Genomic DNA, 11,693 nt, shown 5'->3' with positions numbered 1-11,693 from the left:
TTACTTTATTCACAGGGAATTGTGGTGCTGGAATAGATTTGTGTCTGATAATTGAAGTGAAGGGAAATTAAAGATGTCCAAGGACATACTACACAATTGTGTGCCCCCAACTTTACTACAGAATTGTGTGCCCCCAACTTTGGTAGAAGTTTGGAGAAGAACTGCTTATGGCTCAAGTCACCACAAATGGCTGAAAAATCAAGTGCCCCAGTACTTTTTTCGATAGAGTGTACAGTATATGGCTGGTATTGCACACGGAGATCATTTAAGAGCAATGAATCTCTGAAAACATAGGAAACAGATATATTCTCAGGCATTGATGTATTAAAGCAGAAGCATTATCTTGGAGAATGGTGCCACCAGGTGTGATCCTGTTCTTGTGGCTCTTAAATCATTTATAAACATCAACCTCTTAGCAGCTTCCACAGAATACAATTATTAGTGCATAGTTTGAGTGTAAATCTTCGAACTCACAATTCACATGAGCAGTTTCTCAACCCATAAAGCGTTCAGGGGTCAACTTTCAAATTTCACTTGTTCATATTAATTATGGAAACCTCCCATGACAAAAATGCACCAATGGATAAAAAAAACACAAAGGCATTCATTTACCCAAATCATCACATTATATGAATATTTACCAGCAGCTTTGGATTTGACCTTCTGTTATTGTTGCGATCCCTCAAATTTCAATCAATTTTTTATGAAAATCCAGTCCTTGAGCGTTTTAATGATTTTATACGATGACAATCCCCAAACTTATTTTCATGTCCTTGACAATCGCTGCCTGAAAGCTTCTGGAGAAATACATACCTAGTGTCAACCACAACAATGAGCTCATTACATCCGTAGAAGGTTTTACATTGAGGCTCGCTTTCCAAATTCACTCCGTTCAAGCCCTAAGGCCGAACAGGTCATTCCTCTTCTTCCATTGGCTTTTCTTTGTAGAGGGTTTTTAGAGCTTGATGATGAGGCCTCATACTAAATTTTTTAAAAGTCTGAATGTTGCCAAGGCTACAACGTCTCTTGAGCTTATAGACTTCATAAATGGTAACTTCCCAGGGTACTGTAAAGAAAATGAGGTTTGGCTCAGTAATCTATCCTCTGGTATAGGCCTGAAGAGCTTGGTATAATTCTGACAATTGTTCAAGGAGATGGTTCATAGGATGCAGGAGTAGGTAGTGTGTTATTGCTGCTGCTGTTGTTGTTGCTAGTGCTATTCAGTGATGTCTCCAGCACTGCTACTGGACATGGGAGCACCTTGCTGGGCCACCAGATCAGTATCAGTCTGGTCGTGCAGCTCGATCCGAATGTGTTGTGCAGAAATCGATGGAGATGGGCTGATCAAGATTGCTTTCAGATGAAGTCAGTACCTCTACTCTGAGAACTGTATGTGGTCTGGGAAGATGGTAATGACTTATTATTGATGAGCATCATCTGGAATAGTTTTGATTGTAGTTCTGCAGTGATTATGGATTAGTAATGATTTCCAAGTTGATGTTAGCACCATGTGCAGCTAATCATGAATAATAACATGTTTTATTTAGATCCTCACAAATAGTCTTATGCTGTCTTATTTGACCTGGTCACTTTTTTGTGGAGATTTCATTTAATAGAAGATGACAGAAGTCTTTAGGGTAATGGTGGGATTTTCATTCTTTAAAGCAAATGATAAATTTATACAGTTTTACATATTGAGACAATTCCCATCATAACTTGGAAGTTGGTTGGAATGTATTTGGAATGATCACATGGAAAATACATTACAGCTACAATAAAATATTCCTAGTACTGCCCTTGAGAATATTTCTGCTTAGTATTGAGAAGACCTTAGTTTTCAAAGAAGGGCAAACAGTAATGCAAGTAAAATCAAATTATACAGTATGAGGCTGAAAGCATACTGTAACGCCAAGAATGCCAATTTCTCCCTGAAGCTTGCTGGCCTAAGCCTTTATTGAAATTCGCAAACTCGTCAAACAATGGAAAGTCATGAATGTCTTGCACTCTGATATCTATGAATTTAGTGAAGCAGAAAAGAAACAAATCAGGCATGCAATTAGAGTTATTAGTTTCCAAATTCGTATAATATAATAATAATAGTATTACTAATTATACTAGCAATATTAATAAATGAAAAGTGCATCTAAAGAGGAAAAGAACAGATTTACTCTGACAGGAGCACAAGGAAGATGTGTTTGACTATCCAATGTTAGAACATGAAGAAGACTCAAGCAATTTTAACTTAAGACCTTATGTTTATTCATGAAAGAAAGACGAGAAGGTGCTTTATAGTTATCACTTATATACTTTTGTATGTACTTTACAGCAAAGTGAAATTCTTTCTAATCCAGTGACGTTAGAAAGCTAGGGTCAGAGTGCCAGGGCTTGAACCCCTGACCTTCCGATTAGTAACCCAGAGCCTTAACTACTGAGCTAAATGGGGTGCAGTGCAGGTCATCAAATTTAGTTAAAAGTTTGCTGTGTGAAATATTTATTTCCCGTGATATCTCGGAATTATTTGAGGACACTGGTCCTTTTCTGTTCATGGTAATGCACCGACAACCACAAAGGTCTGTAAATTGGAGGGCCAAGCATCAGCACCCGATCTGTGAATTTCACTGGCATGACATCAGGTTTGAAACAGTTTGGAAAGCCAAATTCAGTTAAGAGCTCTGAGACGGCTTTAAGTGTGATTCAGTTTTCAAAGGAAACACACTAACAGCCTCACTTTTGAGATTCTGACAACTTTCAAGTAAAGTTTGGCATCTGTCTGAGGGGTAAAGAGTTTTTCCCAACCTTCCGATCACAGGCACAGAATTGTAACCCTAAGGACTTTTACATTATATACATATATACGTTACATTGGGCATTTCAACACAGTTCTGACAGTGTATTATTGTTATTTTTTTAAAGTTGCAACCTTCAGAATGGCATTTTAATAACTGTAAACCTAGATGTATAGATTTGCTTCTCTGGAAAATACCACGATGCAACTGTTTTGTTATTTTGGAAGATCACAGCGTGCTCTTTGTGTGCCAGTGCCACTCCGTAGCACAATATTGAAACAAAAGCAGAGGCGATTTGTCTGCAGAGCAGAGCTCAGCACCGCCATTTAATCAAATGACTAATGACTCACTCCGTAGAACACACTCCATGGGAGATTAACTTTAACAGTGAAGAGAGAGAGATAGAGAGAGAGAGAGAGAGAGAGAGAGAGAGAGAGAGAGAGAGAGAGAGAGAGAGAGAGAGAGAGAGAGAGAGAGAGAGAGAAAGAGAGGGAGAGAGCGGTTTGAGAGTCTTGAGACCTCTCAGCATCACTTAAAGAAATAAAGATAAAATAACAAAAAATAACACCCAGCAATTTTGCATGCCTCACAGACCTGCACGCTTTTAACAACAGAAGGCAGTACCTGATTGGCTGAGCCAGCGACACTTACATCTTGCACATTTCTCGTTCCCATTAAAGCTGAATGGCACTGAGTGGTTGGACTTATCCAACTTATATCTCACTCGCGAGTGTCCTCTGCAGCATCTGTCCCATTTGAAGCGATGGTTCATCTGTCCAAGAGCAGCCATCAATCGTAGGACATATGCAAATTCCCTGTTCCCTCGGCACCGTGGGAGTCCATACGGCAGCCACCATGGGCCGATAAATTCTCATTATGCCTGGTTTGCTCCAAGAGGCTGAACCAAGGCAGGGATGTTTCTCGTTATAGTCTGAGACAATTGGAACAAATGACTAGATGGTGTGTAAGTTGAAAGTGAATTGGCACTCCTGCTTAATGATCAATTTTTTTACACAAAGGAGATTTAGATTTCTGCAGGATCATTCATTATGCCACAACTGAATGGTTTCTACCTTTTAAAAAAATTTTTTTTTGCATTTTCTAGTGCTAACATTTAAAAGTAAAACATACGTAATAATGGTTTTAGGGCATGCATCTACACACAGGACCACAAATTACTGAAATGGGGTGGTACATCAATATACAAAGTTGCAAAATTATTTATGAAAAAAAAAAAATAAATTAAAAAAAGATTGCATAATTATACACCCTCTCTGGTGTGAAATGTCTAAAGCTTTTTTCAGATTTTTGGAAGAGTTTAGCAGAATATACCGTATATTGGAGACGACAAACTAGTGGATCGAAGATTTTCTAATATTTCAGCCTTGCCTAAAGAGTGCCAAGTTTATGAGAATCACAACTGTGCTCATCAACCTGGAAAACTCTCCCCACAGTGAAGCACGATTGTGGTAGCATCACTATGAGTATAAATTGAGCAATAATTAAACAAATCACTGTCCTAAGGAAAACACCATAAAGTTCATTCATATTTATTTGGTTTAAATGGGATTTATGAGGGTTATTTTTGGATGCTAACGAGATTGAAAAATTCATTCATTCATTTATTCATTCATTCATTCATTCATTCATTCATTCATTCATTCATTCATTCATTTATTCATCTTGAGTAACATATTTATCCTGAGAAGTGGTAGCTGATTGATTAAGAAGTTGGACTTTTGTTTAGAAGGTTGCACCACCACAGTGCCAGAACAAAAAGTCTCTTTGGAGTCTTGAGTTGTTTGAGAACTTGGGCAGGTTGAACACAAGTCATGCATTGGATCATTTGTAGAAGAAGAATAGACTTTCCTGTAGAGAGTTGCAGTAGTTCAATCTCACAATGACAAGAGACTGAACAAGAACCTAAGCAACCTTGTGTGGATAAAAATGGCGGAGTCCTTCTTATGCTGTAAAGAAAGAACTTGTAATATGTGTGTCACTTTAGCAGGGGGAGTACTAACATTTAAAGCTGTATGGGGAGAATGAGCTGAATATTTACCATGCAAAGCTTTTGGTTTCGTTTAAAACAAAACCGACATGAGCATGTCACATTAGGAACATGTGTGGAAAAGGACAGTTGATTGTTCATGGTTACTACAAGGTTGCAAGCAGTGGCTGAAGGGTAGATCAGATTGGTGATGCAGAACCACATATGGCTTACATTGTGTAGATAGCTAGTATGTTAAGTTACATAGCACACAACATGCCAATCGACTGAATTGATTTGCATTTACATCTATTTTTGTTTTGTTTTTATATCACTATTATTACTATTTCACAGCTTTTTCCAGACCTATCTGTATAATTCCTTTCTAGACACAACACTTTGGGGAACTATTGCTATTGAAAATGCTGTAAGAGAAGTAAAGAAAAGCAGGCAGGGTGGAGTGGGTGGAGAAGAGTGATAGCAGGAGTGATTTGTGATAGAAGGGTATCAGCAAGAGTGAAAGGGAAAGTTTATAGGACTGTGGTGAGACCTGCGATGTTGTATGGTTTAGAGACAGTGGCGTTGAGTAAAGACAGGAGGTGGAGCTGGAGGTAGCAGAGCTGAAGATGTTGAATTTTTTGTTGTGAGTGATGAGGTTGGACAGGATTAGCATGAGTTTATTAAAAGGACCACGCGGGTAGTAGACAAGATGTTTTAGAGACAAGGTGAAAGAAGCGAGTAGAGGAGGGACACGGGTATATCGGTCAAAGAATGCTGAGGATGGAGCCACCAGGCAGGAGAAAAAGAGGAAGGGCAAGGAGGAAGTTTATGGATGTGGTGAGGAAAGACATGCAGGTGGCTGATTTAAAAGAGGCAGATGTAGAGGACAGGGTTGTCTGGAGGCCATGCTGTGGAGAGCTGCTAAAAGAACAAGAAGATTGCTTTTGGGAATGTGTTATATAAAAGAAGAACATCTACTTACCGGTACTTCAGTATTGACCTATTAGATTTGGCACTTGTTGTGTATTTTACTGGTATTTACTTGGCTGCACAGACTTCACATTTTCATAGTAAAAATCATCCAGTGTCAGGGGAGATGATTGTCTAGCAAGTAAACATTTTGTCCTCAAAGGTGATCAAAGCAGGAAAAATGGGCAAGAGTTTGACAAATTGTGATGTCTGACCACTGGGGCAGAACATCTTCAAAACTGCAGCTCTTGTGGGCTGTTCTCAGTCTGCAGTGGTCATAATCTATCAAAAGTGGTCCATGGAAAGAACAGTGGTGAACCGGCAACAGGGTCATTGCCAGCCAAGGTTCATTGATACATGTAGGAAGCGAAGACTGGCCTATGTGGTCCAAACCAATAGACGAGCCACTGTATCTCAAATTGCTGATTATAACACAATATTAGACAGGTGGTCATAAAGTTATGCCTGATCAATGGTCATAAAGTTATGCCTGGTCAGTGTACATGGTCAATAATATAGTTCAGTCATAGCAAAAGTGTATGTATCATTACAATCCTGCTTCCCTGTCTGACACATTTTGTCAGTCGAGTTTTCAAGAGTTTTAGCAGTTTTTAGACATTTCCCATTTCCATTCTATTTCCACCCTATAACCTTCTAGCCTTATCAATATCAGAAATAAGATTTCTACTCATTCCTGGCAGGGGAGAATTCTGGGAGCACAAACACATCATGGGCCTTGATGTGGTTTCTTGGGTGGGAGTTACAGCTGGAGAGAGCCCTGTGCACACACAGGAGGCCACGGTCTGAAACGGCACGAAACACACAAGGAGCTTTATGCGATTCCGGGGGGAGGGGGGTGGGGGTTGCGAAGGGCACTGACATGGTGGACAAACCCACACATGCAATTTCTTTTCACTTTATGCTGTTTATTTCCTGTGTCACCTTCCATCTTTTTCTTTTTTCCCTCTCTCTCAATTTCTCTCTTCCCTCACCCTTTCAATCTCATCCTCGCTCTCTCTATCTACATTATACTTTTTCCCCTGTCTCTTTCTCTTTGTATGTCTCCTGCCTCTCTGCTCATTTTTTTCTCTCCTGCCGGCCCCTCACCCCAACCCTCATCTCTCATCTCACATGCATACAAGGAATTTACAGCATTTATAGCATTACACATTGGTAGCTATGAAATGTTTCTTAGGCATATAAATAACATGTAACTACGGTGTATGTAATTCTATATATTAAACATGTTTATGTATACTTTATATTATGTAATGGATCTAAAATTCTGATTGCTATTCGCTATATTTCTACAATTAGAATGAATTTTTGCCAATGATGCACATTTCTGTTTGCTCATACAGTAAATCCTGGGATATAAAGGAGGAAATAAAATGGCAATACTGTGAGATACCTTTTCAAACTTTCTCAAAATATCTATGGAGAACCTCAAGTTTCTTTTAAGCCTGCAAAATTTTCAAGAAATTCTTGATATCTGAAGACATTAGTTATCAATTCGCATAGAGGAATGTTCCCTATAAAACCTAAAATCGATATGCATGCTGTTCTTCATACAACCAAGTGTTATTTCCAAATATCTCGAAAGCCGGGTCAACGTTCCAGCTTTAACTTGTTTTTCCAGTCACATCTGGAAAAACTGCATTTATCCAACAATCAGAAGTGTTTATTCTCTGATAACGGTTCATGATTTTATCACTAGATGCTGGCCAAAACATGTTTTGTGCTGGCCCCCGTCATTACTCTCGCACTAACAGCAGCTTGCTAATAGCGAAAGTCGTTTTAGCAGTCAAACAGGAAAAGGCTCGTTAACACCTTGCTAATGCCTGTGAATTTGTTCAGAGCTCGGCACTGAATCTTATCATCTCGTGTGGCTGTAATGAGACACATATGTGCATATCAGACTTTTATCTTCATGTGTTTCATTTAGTTAGTGAGAAAGCTATAATGAATAATACATTCCATTTTTTTAACTTGTCCTGAATCATTTTACTTATTTTTTCCATGTTGAGTTAAAACCAATTTCCACATGCTAGCTCTTCTTTTGTCAGCTACCAACCAAGGAAAATGAATCATCACACATGTTTTCTCTAAGACATGTGAAACAGGTAAGTACTGTACATCTTTATTTTGATTATCTGAAACTTTATTTAAACAAGATTAAACTGTCCTGTCTTGAATCAGTGAGCTAACAAAAGCCTATAATTGGCTAGCAAATTTCTGATCTATGAAAAAAATTGAATAAAAACTTTCTTTCAGCTTCTCCCATTAGGGGTCACCACAGCGGACCATCCGCATGTTTGATTTGGCACATGTTTTTACGCTGGATGCACTTCCTAATGCAACCCTCCACATTTATCTGGGCTTGGGATCGGCACTAAGGCTTGTGCAACCCTAATGGCTGGGGGTGGTTCCCTGACCGGGGACCGAACCCAGGCCGCAGCGGTGAGAGCGTCTCATCCTAACCACTAGACCACCAGGGAACCTTTTCTATGAAAAAATTTAATATAGTATGCGATTCCTCTTATTCAGTTGTTTAGCTTGCAAGATTACATTGTGGATATACTTGCTAACCAGATTTTCATTGCTACGAATGAGGTATGTTCATTATGAATTAAATTATGTTTTGATAAAAAAGTGTTCATGGTTGCTAGGTAAAGGTCTTTAATGCATCAAAAACAAACCATGAGGCATTTCTATACCTATATGTCAGTAGAAAACAATAGTAAGCAATAGTGAAAATGTTACTGGTAGTTAGTTGCAAAAAGCCTTTAGATAAAATTTTTATCTATATTCTAATTTTATACACTTGAGCAATGGAGATTTAAGGGCCTTGCTGGAGGGCAAGTGGCAGTGGCAGTGGCAGTGTGGTAGATCTTCCCCAAACTGATTCCACTATGTTGGAGACACATAGGACGTCTTTGAATGCAGTAGGATCAAATTTTCTCTTCACTTGACTCCAAAGCTGTTCCAGCATGACAATGACCCTATGCACAAAGCTCCATGAACATATGGTTTGAAGGGGGAACTCTTGATGTGCCTCATTTAGAGCTTTGATCTCAACCCTAGTGAAAACCTTTGGGATGAATTAGAATGCTGACTGCACCCCAGACCTCCTCACCTCACCTACATCTGTACCTGACTTTACCAACACCATTGTGGTTAATGTATAACAAATCTTCACAGGCGACTCAATTTGGAAGAGGATACACATACGAATCTTATGGTCAGGTGTCCACAACCTTTTATCCATATAGTGTATGGACATTCATGGGAAATTCGAACAATATTTGAGGCTTTTTAATCACTTATTTGCACACAATTAACCACATGTTGCATGTTTTTCATGCTTTTTGATGGCAAGCAGGAAATGGGAAACGATTTGGAACCAAAGTTCGTGAGTCGGAAACCGCAGAAAATTCGGACCACACACGAAATTGGATTAGTGTAAATGATCTTTTTAGACAATTGTTCGCATGTGTAACCTTCCTGTTCTGTAGCTAATTTGCATGGAACTAAAAGTCTCTTAATTAAGACTAAATTAAGATTAACTAAGATTAATTAAGATAAAAGTTCAAGAAAAATAAAGGTTACGCTATGAATCTGTCTGTCTGTCTGTCTGTCTGTCTGTCTGTCTGTCTGTCTGTCTATCTATCTATCTATCTATCTATCTATCTATCTATCTATCTATCTATCTATCTATCTATCTATCTATCTATCTATCTATCTATCTAGTGTGTTACAGTTGTTTTTAACAATATGCTTTACTTTACAGAACTGGCTTTACTTCCAGACAGCACTTTAGCATCTTTCATATTCCCTCAATGCACTACATGTAACTTTCAATTTAAACAAAAAAAACAATATTTAGTTTGATAAAATATAGTATAACATTATAAGATTATACGGTTCTTTTCAGAAGTACAAAAACAGATTGTAAGATTCGGCCCCTTATATCTACATGTTTATTATTACATTTTATTCTAGTCCTTTCTTGTCCTATCATTGCTTCATTACTTGACTGTGGTTACCTATTCTGTGTTTTATTATGAATATTCTCTCTTTTTATATCCTACTGTGTCAAAGTATTGGAAGTTGTATTTAAGAGGGCCAACACATCGGAAATTGCAGTGGTGGATGCTATTTAAATGTAGTTAACATTTGATCTTTTACACATGAATCTATTAAACCTATTGAATATCTGTGAATTTTTCGGTATGGATAATGTAATTACACTTGACCTTGATGATAAAAAAATAAATCTTGGATCAGATACAAGAAAAGTGGGTTATGCTTGTGGAATCTTGCTGCAGTAAACATGAACCTACATTAAAGGTAGTACTTGTACAGCATTTGTGACATGTGAGTAAATAGTTTAGGGAGGGTGTGTTTACTTGTACAGAATGATTCTTATTGGAAATAGTCTTAACGCATTAGGATTTATTGCTGGAACTTTAATAGTTAAAGCTTTTCCTCCGAGTTCTCACACTGCAGCACTGACCCAAATACCACCAGTGAGAAATGAGCTCATGCTTTAATGACCGTTACTTTATCAAAACTCTGTGCCACCACTAAAAATACCACACTGTGTGCATAATTGACCTTCAACAGGGCTGCAGCACATAAAGCCTAATACACAGACATTTCTACTGTCCCCCTTTATGTGGGGTTTGGTTCAACATTGGACATTTCAGCATGCCAAATGTATCAGTAACAAACTAAGTGCACTCAGAAGGAGCAACAGATGCAGAAGGTTATTGCATGTCTTTTACACATTGCTTAAAAGTTTCAATGTGATTTCTCTTTAATTCAATGCCATATTTACATCTCTGTTTGCTAAAGGGGGGCAGACTTTGGTTGCTTTATGAGCTCTAAGAGGCAAAAGCGCATCACTAATAAAGAAAGTAATAAAGTAATAAAGAAAGTGAGGCAAATAAATCTCTTTAAAGAGCTTTCCAATCTAATCCAGGACTTTGAGAGGCTGGTCTCGGAGGACATCCGAGGTGAAAGCACAAGTGGTTAGATTTGTCTTTTTACTAAGAGTAAATTTATTGCTCAGAGAAGCTGATGGAGGACACGATGGTGTTATGGATGCTGTGCCAACACAAAAGTGGTTGCCCGCTCTCTTTCAGAGAAGCATCTGGGACATCAGGGATTTGCAAAAGGAATATAAAAAAAACCTCTGTGGTTAAGGGAAATCAAGAAACTGTACAATTTGCTTTTCGGAATAAGACTGCCCCCTTTTGGTGAAGTGTGGTAGTAGGTAGATATACGGTACTTTAATAATAATAATAATAATAATAATAATAATAATAATAATAATAATAATAATAATAATTGTGCAAGGTTTTTTTAAGCAGTATTTTATTCCCTTATTAAATATAATGTATAAATTAATGGTTTCAAACATCAATTATCTAAAAAGTAATATGATATAATGATAGAAATTCATTGGTTTGTGAATATAAAAAGAAATCTGTAGTTTTAAACAGATTCAATTTTTTTATATTACATGATAATGTGAGTTAGTTATATATTATGTAATGTGTAACTGAAAGGGATGAACCAAACCACAACAAGAATACGAGTGCATTGACATTCAATTTTGTATTTAACAAGTAAATGAATGAATAGTTGAAATATACAGTGAATTTAGGTAAAAAAAAAATGATGCGCTTGTGCGTGACATTTGACATTACAATGCCATGTTTGCATTTTTTCTTTTTATTATTAATATTTTTGTGTCAATAAAACAGTGTAATTAGTGACTGATTTGTTTTGTTTTTTTCAATACTCTATAATGTTAATGAATTAGTTTCACAACTTGTATAGTTTATCCAGTAGACCTTTTAAGTTAGGCTTACAATGACAACATTAGGCTACATGTTTGTCACCACAGACAAATGTGTATTATTCTTTCCACAGACTTAATAAAA

Source organism: Silurus aristotelis, assembly GCF_946808225.1.
Source record: "Silurus aristotelis genome assembly, chromosome: 10".
Taxonomy (NCBI): Eukaryota; Metazoa; Chordata; class Actinopteri; order Siluriformes; family Siluridae; genus Silurus; species Silurus aristotelis.
Note: the sequence above shows the minus strand (reverse complement) of the source record.